The sequence below is a fragment of the Lipophrys pholis genome (assembly GCF_963383615.2).
Source record: "Lipophrys pholis genome assembly, chromosome: 2".
Lineage (NCBI taxonomy): Eukaryota > Metazoa > Chordata > Actinopteri > Blenniiformes > Blenniidae > Lipophrys > Lipophrys pholis.
The window spans coordinates 26,117,804-26,130,555 of record NC_137636.1 but is presented as its reverse complement, the minus strand read 5'-3'; positions in this window follow the sequence as shown (position 1 = coordinate 26,130,555).

The following is a 12,752-nucleotide window of genomic DNA, read 5'->3' as shown; positions in this document are numbered from 1 at the left end:
GCATTGCAAAAATTGCACAACCGTAGGAACTTTAATGGATGAGTGAGACTTTGATTAAATAAATAGGAAGGAGCCTTGGCAAGTTCAAACATTGGAAAAATAGTCTGATAGTGAGGTAGAATGAGACGGATATCCAATGCTTTGGATTGCTTCGTTTTCTAAATATTGTACAAGTTCAATACTGGAATAGTAATTGGCACATTCACACCCGCTTTTTACAACTTGAATATATATGCTTCTGTAATTCCACAAGGTATGAATTTAAGAGTGGCATAGAGTTTTCATTTATATCATTTGATTGATTTCATGTAATAATCAGCAGTCATTTGTAACATTCAGGCTCTTCATGTTTAATTAAACGACTGACTTATCAACCTAAACATGCTTCGCTGCAGACTGAGCTTGAATGTCAGATAAATAATAAGCTTGTGTGAAATCACCATAAAGATATGTTGCAGCTCATTATTTTCCGGGCTGTTATCACTCTCTTTGTTTATTCTAATTAAGTATAAAGGATTGCCGCACACCACAGGAAAGCTCTGCTTGTCTTCTTTAAAGTACAACAGGTGTAAGTATAGTAGTTCAGAGGCGTAAAGAGATGTTCATTACAGAGGCCACGAGTCGACGGACTGCTCCCAGGAGGACACTGTTTGATGTCTCTCATGTGTCTAACCGTAAAATTCGTACAGAACAGGATTAAAGCGTCAAACCCCTCTGCCAATCAGCATGACTGATGTTTATCCACTGTTAGATGTATTGAAATGACAAATAAACCACCAGGACATCCTGATGTCAAAGAAAACATTTGCTACTGTTACAGGTCCTGCACAGTGACCACAACAACAAAAAGAATTGTATCTTTAGAATAAAGATGAAGACTCACAGCAAGAAACACAGGAGCACTCATGTCTTTCTCCATGTTGCCTCTCTGCAATTGTTTCAACACACATCCAATTTATTTCTATTTACAATATAGCTGTAAGCACTCAAAACCATTTATTATTACTGTGTAATATACCTTCACTTGACTTTCAAATTTGACTTTATGAGACCTTTAATATTACAATGGTTTCAAAGTACATCGTGCTAAACTCAAGATTACTCATCCGCGCTTCTACATAAGTGTATAAAACATATTGAAATATGGACTTTGTACCTTAGAATGTATAATAATTAGCTGAACATGAATGAACTAAACCATATTCGTATGTAAATAAACCAATATATGCACAACCTGGCAATTATCACCACCGTTTTCTGCATATACTCAACAAATAGCACATCCGGGGTACATTAAACACATATGAAGTCACATAAGGAGTAATAAATTGGCGCAATATCCAAAGTGAAAAAACCTGATACAGAGGTTACTGTGGAAGAAACACATTTAGCATAAGGTGGTGAACTCTCGCGGTAACTCAAACGTTTTCTCGTTTGATGTTCTTGGAGGTTGTTTGAGCCGTAGGGATGTGAGGCGAAGAGATCAGATGAACGCCTGTACAAAAAGACACAACTTTGGAATTTATGTCCACATACAAATAAACACACTATAGATGCTACACATTTAACGTAAATTAAGTTAATTAATCTTCTATACCCAATTCTTCAGTTTTTTTTAATCCAACTGCCCAGAATTCTTGGACCTGTCTTGTAGTTTTGTTCCAGCATCGCGGCTTCCAACAGCAGTTCCATGAGCAGAGTGGCTGTTGCCTCCTTGACTTTTAATTTTATGTTGGGACATTTTCTTCTCGTTTTTTGTGCCTTTTTTGAATTTGACTTCTGGCCTGTTACCAGCAGGTGAGGTGATGTTGAATGGATGAAGTTAAATGCAATTTATCATCAATGCTGAGTGTTTTTAGAAAAAAACAAAAAACAAACTGGAGACACTTTGCCTGACAGGTTGACACTGTCCCTATCAAGAATAGATTCTAAACACACGCACGCACGCATACACACACACACACACACACACACACACACACACACACACACACACACACATACACACACAGCAATGAAGGAAACCTAGTCACCCGTTGAGCGACAAAGTCCTCCCAGTCAGAGAAATCAGGATTTATGTCATTCAGTAAAGCCCAAACCTCGAATCAGACTAACATTTACCTGCTGTGAAGTGAGAGTGCTAACTACTAGACTAGTGCAGAGCTCACAACAAAGAAAAACTAAACAAAAAAAGAATCCCCCACATACTGTATGTCACAGAAAATGTGGCCTGAAGGCTCAGTGCGTCTGTTTTGACGGGTCAGTTGGTTTAATGTGGAATTTAAAGCGATCGTCTGAAAGTGAGAATAGTGCTTGCAGCACAGTAATCTGTATTTTGCAATGTTGTTACATCGCAGCATCAACTCGTGTGTGTGTGTGTGTGTGTGTGTGTGTGTGTGTGTGTGTGTGTGTGTGTGTGTGTGTGTGTGTGTGTGTGTGTGTGTGTGTGTGTGTGTGTGTGTGTGTTTCTCCTATAGCTCAATGCATTGTAATTTTGTCTTTTCTCTAAATTTCAGTGAGTCGTGATGCATTTCATCAGGCCATGAAAATGATGAAAATTCTATCATGTTATATGTTGCTCCGGGTGTTGATGAGTTAGCGTGTGCAAAATCGAAAGAAGAAGAAAAAGAGGGGGGGGGGGGGGGGGGGGGGGGGAGTCCATTGCTGGATCACATAACATTGTCAATCCTTTGATTTTTCAATTGACAACATAAAATAACATTATTTTTCTCATCTGGGGAAAAAAAAAAACAGACTTTGATGTCAGTTGACCAATCAAATGCCAGACCAAAGCAATGTTCAGCTGCATTAGCATTCTTTCTATACTGATGTAATTCGGGTAGTTTACTAATCTCACGTCTCTCAAACCAGACTGCACCGCTGGGAAAGTGCAATGTCGAGGGTACACACCCCGTAAAATGACTAAAGTTTCTCAGCCTAGAACAAACACAAATTGGCAGGCCACTTGGCAGCTCCTCTTCTCTCATTACATATGTATTTATTTCAGCAGCTTCTCTCGTTGTGCTGCTGTCAGAGCCTGTGCATTGGTCTGCATATAGAAAATATCTCATTTCATAACAACACTGCATCCAAAAGGGACAAAGAACAAACTAACACGGAGCTCAATTCTTTTTAAATTAAAGTTATGAAAAGCAATAAATCAAATTCAAATTGACCTTACTCTTTTGTAATTCATTCAAATTATACTATTTAAAGTGACATCCAAATATTAGGATATTTGGGTTATTGTATCGTACAAGTGTCTTGTTTGTGTGTGTGTGTGTGTGTGTGTGTGTGTGTGTGTGAAGGAGTAGGCTGCTGTGACTTTTGGCCGTCTTGTATAAAGTGCACTAAATTAATACAAAAAGGAAAGGAATACAAAAGGAAATGTGAAACCATGAAGTTGAATGTTTCATTGGAGCCATCAAATATTTCAAGCCCTGTTTACACAAATGTCCTCCAGTGAAAACAGAAAAGGTTTAATATTTTGAGTGTCTGTTTACACATCTGTCACTGAAAATGCAATTTCTCTGACATGCTGCTACTACTCACCACTTATCTATTCGCCACGGTCGTGCACATGCGCACATAGAGAGACAATCAAAATGGCGGCCTGGAGTGGAGTGTCATGACTCCCAGTTCATATTCACCCGGAATAACAATACATCTTAGTCGTCTGTCCATACCAGTGTCAATGTACTCAAAACAATTTTCAAAACGATGCCGCATAAACGTGAAACTTTTCTGAAACAATAAAATGACCTCTCTGCATTTCACCCAACCGATTCACAGTTAACCTTAAATACACACACCAGGGGCAGTGAACTACTGCAGTACAGTGTTAACCTGATCGCAACCCACAAACACAAGCACGCTTCTCCAGCCACCACTTTCCAAAACTGCAATTTGTCAATTAATCTATTAGCATAAACTCCCACCTGATTTGTACATTGTGTACACACCTCTGATCATTTATATTAATGAAGGCAAACAGGCTTCATTGATTGTGGGTGTTATGATGCATGTCAGAAGAAATCCTCAGAGCGTCTCACATGCACATTACATATGACTGATATTACAAGCTCACCTGTGTGCTTGTAATATCAAGTTTGCACTCAGTTTTATAAGTTGATTATTCGGCTCAGGCCAATAATTGTAATATCTGTACATACAGCGTGCGGTCACATGGTGTTCATTTTCAATGGAATTAGTCTTTCAGTCCAAAACTCAAATGAATGAGTGAATTAAGTGATTTCTTGTTGTAAACATTTTTCCTCAACTCGCTCAGGGACTGAGCGGCTTGCAGTCATTGATTCACCCTGCATCATGTCAAAATGGGCTCCAACGTATTGTGAAGCACGAACGATGAAGCAGAAACAGAAGTAGACCCTTTGACGGGATAACGATCCTCAGCCCACACAGACAAATTCACCAAACAATGACTTCGTAAAGAAGAAATGTGCAGTTTTAAACAGCTCAGCAATGAACATAAAAACCCTCTCTGAATCTCACTGAAATGTTGTGGGAGGATATGAACAGTGGCGGGCCGTCAGGGCCTGCAAGGCCTTCTCTGCAGGCGTAAGAAAAATATCAGAATCACAGACTGATGTTGATTATATTTTGTCCATGAATACTTCTTAAATAATTCCAAACTGTCTGTCCGCTTCCTCTCATAGCTTCTCCCCTGTCTGCGCTGCTTCCAGACGCGTACTTCCATATTAAAGCTTTTAACCAATCACATTTCAGCCGTCACCTGTTGCCAGGGTAAAGAAATCCGCCTGAGGCCTTCATTTTCAATTCTGCAGGCATCTGCAGTGTAAAACAAGTGTCGGTCACGCTGCTGCTTCAAACAATCAGATTTTGATATTGACGACTCAGGGCCTTCTAGAAGGCCTAGGGTGAGATCAGCATATTCAAGCCCTCTGATTGGATCGTCAGAGAGTTCACTCTCCAGCGCGAGCTGACTGCATCTTTAGTGAGCTGTACAAACACAAATATAGTTGTGTTGATTTAATAGCAGTTTTGTCAACCTACAATGGCTAAAGGAGAAGATAAAGAGAGTTGGTTGCAGATTTATTGTCAAAACAATTTCCTAGAGGGACTTTTCCTAGAGGTCATTGAACGCACTCCAACCCAGACTTCACCAGCTTCACTAGAACTTCCATGGCAAGGTTCAGGATGATATTACTTGCCATTATATTATTTTCAAGACCATGAAAAGCTGACGTTTGTCACCCTGCTCAACCTCCAGAAGTTTCGGGAATAGCAGCCACTTTTCTATGCAGCTGCAGCAGAAGGAGAGACGTGAACTCACATTGTTTTCATCGTCATAAACAGTCTTTGCCCTGGGACGGAAAACCAACCAGGTCCACCACTGGTCATAAAATGTATTTATTCTGGCTACACGAGTATCTGTCATGCAAAGGCTTTTTATACTGCATTTCTGCATGATAACATGGTTTTTGTAGCCATAAAAAGTTATTGAGGGGTGGGTTGACTCAGACCAGCACTAGTGAAAGTCCAGGTCTGAAATGCACGGCCCGCCACTGGATATGAAACACACAGTACATTCAACAATACCCTCAAATATCTTACAATCTGAATTTTGTATAGAGGAGCTCTTAAAAATTTGGGCGAACCAATGTCAAACATTTACAAGAAGTTATTTCTGCTGAAGAGGGCCATACTAATCTGTGCACTGCACTTTTCACTAGTTTTTTTGATATCTTATTCAATAAAATGTTAATAACCCAGAATTTCCTTGAAGATGAAAAACAACCTTTATCATGCTCATCAAAAAAAAATTAATGAATAAATAAATCCTGATAATGTTTAGGTGGCTGAGTATGCATTGACGTAGATGATCAAAATCCTCTCCACTGCTACATATTTGACAGCACCACTCACATTCTCACACTTTATTCCAGGAGAGTTTGAGATAAAAGCAGTTTTCAATTCCAGAGAGTCCTCAGCTAAAATCGTCGCTCCACAATGTTTAGCTCGCTCCAAAGAAAGACTGCAACCATATCTCAGCACAGAATTCAATGTATACACAAGCGTCCCAAATGGATGTTCAGGAGGAAAGCTTTTTAAATTTTCTCTGATGGCGCTGATTAAACTCCTACAAATCTGTCTCTGTACACGAGAGTGACATATTTACAAGGTTGTTTGGTTTTTTTTTCCCTCTGAGGAGAACATTTCTAATGGCCTGAAGTGGTTCAGACTTTAACTCTGCACCTTTTCTGTCACTCAGTATGCACAAATCTATGAATTCGAAGTAGTCTGTGCCTCTATCTGAAGTAACCCGTCTACCACTCGCCTGCAGTTCAAGCTTTCCTGCTCACCTTCGAATGTCTTTATCGAGTACACAAACTTCTGTTTGGCTCGGTACTTTGTGGTATCCACAACAGCAAGTGGTTGGATTACAGAAAATCTTCACGAGTTTGAGAACAACTCTGAAAAGCAAAGAAGATTCACATTCATTGCCTGCAAGTTGACAAAGCAAAATGGAAATGTGCTGTAACAAAATGTAATCAACATGATTCTTTGAGTTAAGTCGAATTTATACTTCATACACTGAAAAAATAAAAAAGTAGTATGACCAACTTAATTGAATTGCTTCAATTGGTAACATCTAAATGAATCAAGTTCTTCTGACTTAAGTTAATGATTTAGATTAAGTTGGTCCAACTATTTCCAACTATTTTCTTTTTTCAGTGTAAACAAACAGTACGCGAAGGCTACGTGTTGACACAAACCACTTCCACACTCCCTCTGCGTAGCGCGAGGGCGACACACCCGTCCAAAAGCCTCTACCTTTAAGTTTAATGCTTAATGAAACCACACACACACACATACACACACATATCACGCGTCAACTATAAAACTACCACGTCCCAGGAGAATATGTACTGGCAGTCATGACACTCTGGAAGCAAACGTTGTTATTGTCCCTCTACTCACACATAAGAAGAACTATTTACTATGACTGTGGTGTGCATGTGCATGAGTCAAAGTCAGAACCTGAGCTTTGTCATATAGTTGCGCTTTCGCCCGTTGACACGATAACGGAGTCAAAGTGTTTTTTTTCGAAAAGTTCGACAAGTTCTCAAAACCTTGCTCTTTCAGTGGCTCTGAGCATCATTGTTCCGTAAACAGGTCCTTAAGCTCTGTGAAGAGGTCACTTATCCTCCCCAACATCTTAAAATCGCTCATTTATGTGTAAAACGATCAAATCCAATCCGAACCCTGACTCTGCACCCCTGAATACTGCATGTACGTAATGTTTTGGTTATAAGTGTTGCAAAGCAGGTGATGCTCACAAGTTGTAATAAAAGTAGACTTTCTGTCACTTCTTTAATGACGTACTCGTAACTAATTACGTTTACAGCGATTAACACTATTGCAATAACTGTTTACTTGCCGCTCATTACTCAGGACTTTCGTCATGCTGCTGTCTCTCCCAGCGCTGAACGCTTTGGTGTTCGCCCGCATCGTTTCTCTGTGCAGTCGCTGTGAGGTATTCACAGCCCTAAATAAATATTAGCTCACCCTATTAGGAGTCGCCTTCCGCTGTCTTTCTGTTGGTAGTTTATCTCAGCTGTTTTGTTGGTGCTTTTTCCTCATTGTCATTAGTCCATAAATCCATTTCTTTCCAGAAATGGTGCTATGCTGAGTTATGCACCACTGCTGGAAAAACTGCTGCTTTCTTTCTTGGAGGAGCTCCTGGAGTGAGGCGTTTTAACGAAGGCTGATTAACTGAAAAAAAAGACCAGAATAGGGCGCGTGCGTCACCACTTAACTTCAGCTGAACCTAATGAGAGAATCATTAGACTGACCCGCACACTGCTGACAGTATTAACAGACAATAACAGTCACGTACAAGTTCCCTTTCCGAGTACTGATTCACAGTAACCTGCATATGACAGTTGCAGGATTTAGACAGATGTGTCTCAGGACCTTGGAGAACTTTGAGATGGGCATCATTTGTAGTTTGTGTGCCTTTGAACTTTTCTACGTTCCCGTACAACTCCCCGGGAACACTGTGGCTTACAGCCACGTATCAAAGAAAAAGCTTTTCTCTTTCTCTAAGTAATCACTTGTAAGACAAATGGTTGGCATTGAGACATCTTACATCCTTGTCTAATTAATAGTCCCCCCCCCCCCCGTAATAATTCAAGATGAAGGACAATAAATAAATGGTGTTGCCATGGCACAGGTCCTTGTCTGGGGAAAGAAAAAAAATTCAATTAAAGCTAAGGCTTTGAGTCTATATTTGCCTAAAGTTCTCACATATATAACGTTATATTTCTTCTTCCTGAATGTGTGCGCTGTCAGACATTCAAGTCTGCTGTACTGCACAAAAAAAAAAAAAAGATTGCTGGGGTTTTTTAGAAGTTATTTATATCATCCGAGCTAAACTTTTTCTTTTCCTCCCAAATGACAAAAAAAACCTCCAGAGAGAAGAATTCAAGAAATGCATATTTGAATGTGAGAAACCCTAAGAGACCGATAAAGCTCCCCGAAATGAAATTCAAAAGAAGACGACAAACAGAAACAAGGCCGACCAGGCAAAATACACCAAAAGATATTAAAAGTCAACACGCAGCAGAAAAGTACCAAAACTAAATGTGGATACGAAACAAGGAGTGGAGCATGTGTTCAGTAACTGAAATCAAAAGGTTGATACGTGTGATGAAGCAGTGAAAGACGCAGACGTCTTAACCAAATGCAGCAGCTTTACATTATTATTGTTTTGTAGCATTCGTGCGCCCCGATGCAGAGGCACAGGAGGCAATTTCCAGTGAAATATGTGCAGCGGTCTAATGGCAGAAGATAGAACTGCTCAGAAAAAAAATAGAAATTTCATTATATGTGACCCCTCGGTTTCTCAGACGAGGCGTCCCTCCCTGAGCCGGAGAGGAATGTCGCCGGCTATTTCCTCCCTCGCCGTATTCAAAGTGCTTTCTCAACCTCACCTCTCACCTTCTCCGAGGCTTCAGCCAATTAGGATGAAAAACAAGGTTAATATTTAATATGGCGTTTCCTGAAAGGAATCCTAACCACGTCCGGACGCCGGGTGGCGAGCTCCTCTCGGATTCCTCCGCCGCCACGTTGACGACATTAACTGAGGTGGTCCGGCTCCAAATACACGTGAGCTGCTTGTGCCATGTTTAAGAGTTTGTTGCAAAGTGTACAGAGCCCTCCGGCTGGTCAGACAGAAATGATGAGGTGTTTTTAAACAGCACACGAGACAACTTTTCGGGGTGGGCGTTTGAAGAGGAAACAGGCGTGGGCTTGATTGGACTCAGATTTGCTTGGAGGGGAATAATGTAAAGAGGCAATGCATCAGGGGAAGTTGAAAATCTCTCAGCTTCAGCAGAAATATTGTATTTCTCCAGGCGTCATAAATCTAGATTAAAGGAAAGACTGATGAGAAGGGGAAAAAAGAAGGCGTTCCAATAATTTCCGGTCAGTCCGGATGCCAAGCTCACAAACAAATGCAAAAAACAAAAGCCGATGTTGTAGATTTACACTGAGGTCGATACGTTCCTCCCAGTTGTACACTGTTGTCAGTGTTGCCAGATCTCGTGAGAGAAAGAAGCTATAAGGTTTTTGAAAACAAGCCCAAACAAGTGTCATTCTCTGAAATTCAATTAAAAAAAAAACAATGATGTAAATTTAAAAACGATAATTGCATGAATTGGAAATCATTAAGGAGTAAATAGAATAAAACTGAAGAATGGAAAATGACCACACATGGGTCTCTGGGGGTCTTAACGTTTATCAAATAGCATCAAACACATGTGATGTAAACATTAGCAAATCCAATTTAAAGTCTTACAGCCTTACATTGCATATTATACCCAATCGACATCTGATAGTTAAACTTTATTATTGTCTCCATGCTCTCATTTCCCTTTTCCCTTTTAGTTTGAGGACTTCAGACCAATATCCTCCTAATTCAGTTTCAGTCGAAAAGACACATCCACACACGTGTGGAAAAAAGTGCATCAGGGACCCCAGAAGATCACGTTTCAAAAATAATTACAGACACATTACAGCTAATTAGAGCTCAGACAAGTTGGAAAAGGTCCAAAATTAAATAACAAATTATAAAAATGTAATTTTTCCTTATTTCGCCCACTTTAACCACCTGTGATTTGTCTTTAAAAGGTAAGAAATTGGTCTCTTCCTTCCTGTTGGGCTCATCCAAGTTTTTCTAATTTACTTCCCAATGGGAAAATAAATAAACTTATTTAGTCTGCCACTAATTCTCATTTCAATCAGAAGCAGGATGTATGCTGGGAAACTCTCCTCTGTCTCATATGTGTGTTTGGGTGGTGGGAAGGAAGGGTGGGATGTAATTCATAATGGGATGTATCGATACCACTATTGCTTACTTAAATTGAAAAAATTAATTACTAAGAAAAGTATCTGGATTGTTTAGTAATATGCACATAGCTGTACTATTGCTTTAATGTGACTTATTGGCTGAGCTGTGAACACGGAGTCAGAATTGATGACAGTGTGGAATTTTTTTAAACGTATTGTAATCTGTTATTGCCAAAAGTAACGATGTCACAGTATCACCTTGCGTCACTCTGCCAGACTAATCATATGTTTACGTCCCGCGCTGGCATTCACATCCATCTTCGTGTACACTCAGAATTTATCCAGGTTTTCCTGTGCTGTCCGACTGTGTGTGTATATATATATATATATATATATGAAAACCATGGTGCATCTTCTCTTAAATGAGAGTTCGGTATTTATGTGCAGCTCGGATTCTCCGGGGTGACGCTCCAAACATTTAAACACATTTGAGTTCACTGAGCTTCTTTCATGAATCTGCTTATTAGAAGGCAAAACAGGCAAAACAATAAGATGTGTGGATGGAGAGAGAAGAGATGTATTTACTTGAACATGGACATTTTAACAAGCAGCCACCAATGCTTACTGTAAACAGGTTGCATATCTTTCGTAATCATGTAATTATATTTGCATGTTTTTCGGATCATTTTTATTAAATCCGTCTCACGTTTCTACCTTCAATTGACAAATAGCACAAACCATCAGAAGATGTAAAATCAGGTTAAATGAGGTCTACATTCCAGGATTGGGGTTGGGGTTGGGGCGGTGTGTGTGCGGGGGGTGGGGGGGGGGGGGGGGTGTCATGGGAAACAGCAGGAAGTGTTTCATGGAGCAGAACGAGGGAGGCTGCTGCTTCAAAAATAGAGGGTGAAATGGGGACAACTCTTACATCCCAACACTTCTTTTATGCCATGTTCAGGGAAAGGTTTGTATTCTGTTTGTAGTTCGTGTTGAAAGTTGAATGCACCAGATGAGCTGCTTTTGGATATACAGCACATGGCCAACGAGGACGATGAAATCAACAAGACTGAGAGATCATACAAGTTCAGTCAGACAGCATGTGAGGAGATGCAACATAAAATCTGGAGATTATTTAAAAATGTTTTTGATGTATTTCCTGCATAGCCTTCTTCAGAATACTACTGTGCATTAGCCTCTCTGAGCAGATATCTACATATACACGGACAAAACTTAAAGTCCACCAACCTAATAACATGTGCACGCTCCCATTTGCTGTTCAAACCTCTCTGACACGTTGAGACAGAGACGAGAGGACCTCTCAAAGTCTCTTGTGATTTTCTGTCACCAGGATGTTAGCAGTGAATTCTTCAAATCCGATGTGCGGTAGGTTTTGTTTTGCATTGATGACATGTTTTTTTTTCCAGCACCTACCATAGCTATGCCCCTTAAATCAATTCCCAACATTTTATTGTGTCATGTTGTTATGCATAACTCATACAAACCATAATATAGTTGTTTTTACACTCTGGTTAAAACAAAGCTCGCATTAATGTGGTTCGTTAGTGAACGCCTGAATACTACCGTTCACACCCTTGTATGCATCGGACAAGGGCAACTTAAGATGTAGGTCTATGTAAACTTGGAACCAACGTCTGCAGGTTAATTGTGTTGTGAATATACATAAAAAGCTGTATTTGAAGCTGAAATGATTGGATATAGAAGTGCTGTGCCATTGCCGTTGCCATTTTTTTTAAAACTGGTGTTCACATTGGACGAATTGGTCCAGCTAGTTTGAGTTATTTATGTATAAGATACTTACGTATGTGTTATATATTGACCCTGTATATAACAACGCACTTCTGCATTGGACACCAAATGACTCTTCGTTCCACTGTATTTTGTGATTGGAATCCTAATTCTAATCCGTAGGGGTGTTGACCTTGCTCACGAAATGCAAAATAGCAAGTAAAATAACAGAAAATAGTAGATTTGTGAGAAAGAAATAGCACAATAAAAAGTGTTTGTGAGCACCAACCTTTCTAGATCCTCTCCTATCATACGTTATTACAGTGACAGTAACTTCATACCAACAGCCACGAGGCACAAATCAAGCAGGCCATCTGTTTTATTCGTCACACAGCGCCCTGAGGCTGATTCTGTGTTCTCCCATTAAAAGCCACCTTCACAAAACAAATATTTCCAATAGTGAAACACTGGGGAGTTTCCTTTGAAGCCTGTGGAAGACGTCCAGCAGCACTGTCCCTCCGTCCTGTATCTCTGTCAGACTGTCTGCAGGATCATGTGCTGTTGGCCCAGTCCATTCTGATATCTCGATGCCGTCAGCTACGGAGTGAGGACAATGCGCTCAACTTGACTCGCGAGGCTCATGTGACTGTACAGCAGCTACATTAGCAAAG